Here is a 6,000-nt window from a genome sequence, read left to right on the forward strand (position 1 = left end):
TTTCCTAGTTTCTAAAAATCGTTTTAAAACCGTTTTAAAACTGATATATATATATATATATATATATATTCATAATTATATATATAAAAAAATTACAGCAGCTTGGGTCGCGCCTTACGGCGCGACCAGACTATTGTCGCGCGGTTGCTGCCGCGCAGCAGTAACCGCGCGCGGCGCCTGGCCGCAAGGCAGCGGCGGATCAGACGCCTAGGGCTGCTGCCAAACGGCAGCAGCCCTACCTCGGGCCCGGCCCGAGACCCACTTGATTTTAAATCGTTTAAAATCAGTTTTAAATATATATATATGTTTCAGAAATTAATAGTTTTCTGTTTTGATTATCGAATGAAAATTTATTTAAAAGTTTGTTTTACCTATTTGTAAATTAAAGTATTAAATGAATTGAAATCAAAATAATTGCGACGTGCATAATTAAAGTTTTGTATAGAAGATATAAAACTGTTAGAAGTAAAATTGGATGAAAGTTAATTTGATGAGTTAATGTGATTAACCTAAATATTACATAAAATACTTATGTAATCAACCAATTAAATTTATTTAATTGAGTCTATACATGTTTGGAGTTATGGACATATTTGGACCCTCTTTTAGTCTTTTGGTATTTTTGAAATAGGGCATGCGAGTCCTGTCTTTCTACTATCTATTGTAATTTCTCCTCTCATCTAAATCCCTTCAATTTAATTGAAGTTTTCTTTAGTAGTATAGAAATTAATATGTAATTTCAAGGCGCCATGGAGAAGACGGAGGACCTAAAGAGAAATATGTAATAGTTAGTATTTCCTCAGGTTTGGCCTTTTATTCCATCTCTAGCTCGACGGAATAATTTAGATGATATGTCCATAACGCCAATGTATGTGTCTGATGTATGCTAAAGCAAATCAAGACTAAGTTAGATTATGAGACCTAAAATAAAATCCCTCATTAAAAGTTAAGTAAATAAGCAAGTTATTAAAATCGGTTGTCCCTCCCTAATATTATAATTCAGCCGGCAGTACTGAGGGCCTTTGGGTTGTTGAGTAAACTCAAGCTCGGGGTCTTATGGTAACACCTGAATTATCGAAAATCATTTTTCATGAATATGGGGTAATACTTAAATTAGATTATGATAATTGGATGAGTAAACTCATATTTTCATAAACTAATGGGCAATACAGTTGGGATTAATATGAATAGCATATTAGTTACTAATGTGGTTCGATAAGATAGGGTATGTACTTGATACATCGATACCCCCTATCCCTACTGATGATGCTCCCATCGAAGAAATTGATGCTTACCAGAAGCACAAAGCTGATGATGATCATGCGGGATGCATCATACTTGCATCGATGACACCGGAATTACAAAGGCAACATGAGGAAATGGATGCCTATTCCATCATCATGCACCTTAAGGAGCTGTTTGGGAAACAGACTAGGTGCGAACGCTACGAGATATCCAAGTTGCTATATCGTTGCAGGATGCAAGAGGGCACATCTGTGATGACACATTGTGTCAAGATGATTGGCTATATTACCAAACTTTCAAGTATTAGATTCGCGATGGATAACGAACTAAGCATAGACTTAATTCTTCAATCCCTCCCAGAGAGTTATTCACAGTTCATCATGAACTACCAGATGAATGACTTGCAAACCTCTCTTGAAGAGCTTGCAAATATGCTCAAGTCAGTTGAGCCCAATATGAAGAAAGACAAGGCAATACCGGCTCTTGTCATAGAGGGATCAAAGAAGAGGAAGGGGAATTTTCCCAATCCTAAATATCCCAAGAAAGGCAAGGGAGCCATGCCCACTAAAGCTAAGGGAAAGGAAGTGAAGAAGCCCAAAGGAGAGTGCCACTTCTGTGGTAAAGACGGGCATTGGAGAAGGAACTGCAAGGAGTACCTAGCCTCCCTCAAGAAGGGAAAAGGCAGTGCTTCAACATCTGATATGTTTTATATTGAAATAAATACAGTTTCACAGTCTGAATCTTGGGTACTTGATACCGGATGCGGATCTCATATTTGTACAAATATGCAGGAACTAAATCGGACTAGGGAACTGAAGAAAGGAAGCATAAACTTGCGAGTAGGAAATGGAGCAAGAGTTGCCACCCTCGCAATTGGAGATTATGTTTTAAATTTGCCCTCTGGGCTTGTAATAGAATTAAGGAATTGTTTGTACGTTCCTCAAATGTCTCGTAACATTATTTCTATTAGCTGTCTTGTTGACGACAGTTTTCATATTTCAATAAAAGACAAACATTGCGACTTTTATAGAGATTCGATTTTCTATTTTTCAGGAATATCACAAAATGGGATTTATGTGTTAGATGACAAACTTTCTGTTTTCGCAATTGATACCAAAAGACATAAACTAGATAATTCAACTTACTTGTGGCATTGTCGTTTAGGCCATATAAACAAAAGACGCATGCTTAAGCTACATCAAGATGGGCTTATAAATTCAATTGATCCTGAATAATTGGAAACATGCGAAGCATGTTTAAAAGGTAAAATGACAAAGACACCCTTTAGCAATAAAGGTGAGCACGTATCAGACACTCTAGGACTCATTCATTCAGATGTATGCGGTCCTATGTCAGTCCAAGCAAGAGGAGGATTCAGATACTTCATAAGCTTCATAGACGACCATACCTGATATGGTTATATCTACTTGATGAAGCACAAGTCCGAAGCTTTTGAGAAATTCAAATGTTTCAAGAATGAAGTAGAAAATCAATTAGGAAAGAAAATAAAGACACTTCGATCCGATCGAGGTGGCGAATATCTTTCAGATGATTTTCTAAATTATCTAACTGAATGTGGGATATGCTCACAATGGACACCTCCCTATACACCACAACACAATGGTGTATCCGAGAGGAGGAACCGTACCTTACTAGATATGGTACGATCCATGATGAGCATAGCATTACTTCCAAAGACATTCTCGGGCTATGCCTTAGAAACCGCCCTCTTCAACCTAAATCGAGTACCAACTAAATCCGCTAATTCCACACCATATGAATTGTTCGTTGGTAGGAAACCCATGTTCTCATTCATGAGAGTATGGGGTTGTTCAGCATTTGTCAAACGCATTGCGTCCGACAAACTAGATTCTAAATCTGATAAATGTTTCTTCATTGGATACCCTAAGGAAACTATGGGATATTACTTCTATCATCCAGATGATCAGAAAGTAATAGTATCCAAGCACGCAACCTTCTTAGAGAAAGAGTTTCTCGAAGAAAATGAAAAGGGAAGCATGATTGAACTTGATGAAGTTCAAGAACAAGAAACAACGACTGAAACAACAGAAGCGGTTGAGGAACCCGATGCAGTCCCATTAGATGAGACTCAAGTGCCACCACTTCGTAGATCACAAAGAGTTCGTGAACTCCCTATTAGATATGGTTTTCTAGTGGGAGATGATGATGAGGTTCCTGTGTTAGACGACGAACCCGAAAACTACGAAGAGGCTCTTAACAGTCCAGATTCTAAAGCATGGCTCGAAGCCATGGATTCTGAGATGGATTCCATGTACACCAACCAAGTGTGGACTTTGGTTGATCCACCCGAAGGGATAAAACCTATTGGGTGCAGGTGGATCTTTAAAAAGAAGACTGACATGGATGGAAAGGTTAGCACCTACAAAGCTAGGTTAGTAGCGAAAGGATATCGTCAGAAGCAAGGAATTGATTATGACGAAACTTTCTCTCCTGTGGCTATGTCCAAATCAATCAGAATAATGCTTGCTATTGCCGCTCACTACGATTACGAGATTTGGCAAATGGATGTGAAAACAGCTTTCCTAAACGGAAACCTGCTTGAGGATGTATATATGATGCAACCTGAAGGTTTCATATCAAAGGATGCAAACAAGGTTTGCAAACTTCAGAGTTCCATTTATGGACTCAAGCAAGCATCAAGAAGCTGGAACAAGCGTTTTGACGAAACCATAAAACAATTTGGTTTCGAACAAAATTGCGAAGAAGCTTGCATTTACAAGAAAGCAAGTGGGAGCTCTATAGCATTTCTGATATTATATGTGGACGATATATTATTAAAGGGAAATGACGTAGCTCTACTACAGTCGGTAAAAGTATGGTTATCTGGTAACTTCTCAATGAAAGACCTTGGTGAAGCAGTGTTAGGCATGAAATTGACTAAGTTTAACATAATATTTATATGAGAATTTGGGTGTTTTTACATTATATTGCAAGATAAAAGGACTGATTAATGTCTTTTTGTAGATAAGCATTGATAAAAGCCAAACTCATTGGAAACAGCTTGTTTCGCAACTGCCAAGGAGGAGTGGAGCCTTTCTATGATCCAGCGGTTAAACGCCGGATGCTCGATGACGGATAGCGACAGAGGCAGCAGGTGGAAAAGTGTTCAGGTGGCATTTCCTAAAGCAACATGAGACAAGAAGTTTCGACCCTTGAGTGTTCAAGGGTCAAAAAGATCAATTATTATTTTCTACTATGTTTTAGTTTTAGTAAAGTGTTGACTTATTTTTCTGTACTTTTCTTTTTCTTGGGTACTTTTCGGGTACCAATTTTGGCCATAGTCTTTCTCCTTTAAATAGATGGAGCAAAGGAAAGATAGGGTATGTTCATCATCGGTTAGTTTATTTTTATGTTAGAACAGAAAAGTCATTTTTTTGGCGTTAGAGTAAAGCTCCAATGGAGCTTCTGAATGTACCAAGAACTTCTGATTGCTCACTGCTCGATATGAGTGAGTAATCCATTTTGAATAGGCACAGCCAGTCCGAGCCGGTTATGTAAGTTCTATAACTCTTTCAATGAATGTTTAGTGTTTTGCCAATGATGTGTTGATGAGGTTCTTTATTTCTGTGCTTCGGCATATATGCATGTGATAGATGAATGTTAGGACACTACTTGCATCTTCACTGATATCTCTATCAATCTCGCAACCTCGAAGCAGACATGTTAGATGGTTGTGTCAAAGGTTTTCTTAACGGAAATGCAGCTTTGATCTTAATGCAAGAGAGAAAGTTCCTTTAGGACGCTATTGGCTCTAGTAAATCTTAGGAACTTAAGAACACATGAAAGTTGACTTAAGTGGGCATTAAAGCTGATACTTTGACTTCATTGGTAATGTCATAAATTCATTGGAGAGTTGTATGGTCTGGCACAACCTGTTCGGCAGTGCCTAGCCTGTTCTATCCTTTATACTGTCTTCTATTTGTCATATCCTTCATAACTTTAGCACACTTTTGTCTTAACTGTCCACACTCAAACAATCAATCCTACTAAGAAGATACCTTTACTCACACACTCTGTTCAGCAATGATTTTCTCATATCTTTTTGATCTCAATCCCTGTGGATACGATACTTGACTTATCACTTTATTACTTGTATCTAGTACACTTGCTAGAGTCACATCTGAGGACAGTCGCAGTCTTGATGTGTTGATGAGGTTCTTTATTTCTGTGCTTCGGCATATATTGTGTTGGGGTTTAGTGTCCTATAGACAATTGTTCTAGGATACAAACTTAATGTAAATGAATTGTTCTTTATATCATTTGTTTAATGAGATATATGTTTTATAACTATATAAAGGCAATCCCTTTTAAGCACTAAATAAAGTCTAATAAAAGGAAATCCGTAAGTTTATTTAAAGTGATTATAAAGTGTTCATACAAGCATGAAGTGAGACAAAACTTTATAGTAAACTGATAAACTTAAAACCACCCCAAGTCAAGTGATATGTTTGGGATTGACATATCACTGTTGAGACTTGTATGTAACAATGTCTTCTGTCCGACAGAAAGCTGATCTCACAAGCTTCATATATACAGATATCTGGACAGTTACATAGATCCGATGAAACGTTGTTCATTAGGATTGGGGATCCGATTTGAGATAACAGGATGGGTAGATTCATCCTTGTCACCTGTTCATCTCATTGGTATTAATAGGTATAACTAATCCTCAGACTCAAAGGAATATTAATTGGTATTCTGGATTACGGAATG

The sequence above is a fragment of the Euphorbia lathyris genome, chromosome 5 (assembly GCF_963576675.1).
Source record: "Euphorbia lathyris chromosome 5, ddEupLath1.1, whole genome shotgun sequence".
Lineage (NCBI taxonomy): Eukaryota > Viridiplantae > Streptophyta > Magnoliopsida > Malpighiales > Euphorbiaceae > Euphorbia > Euphorbia lathyris.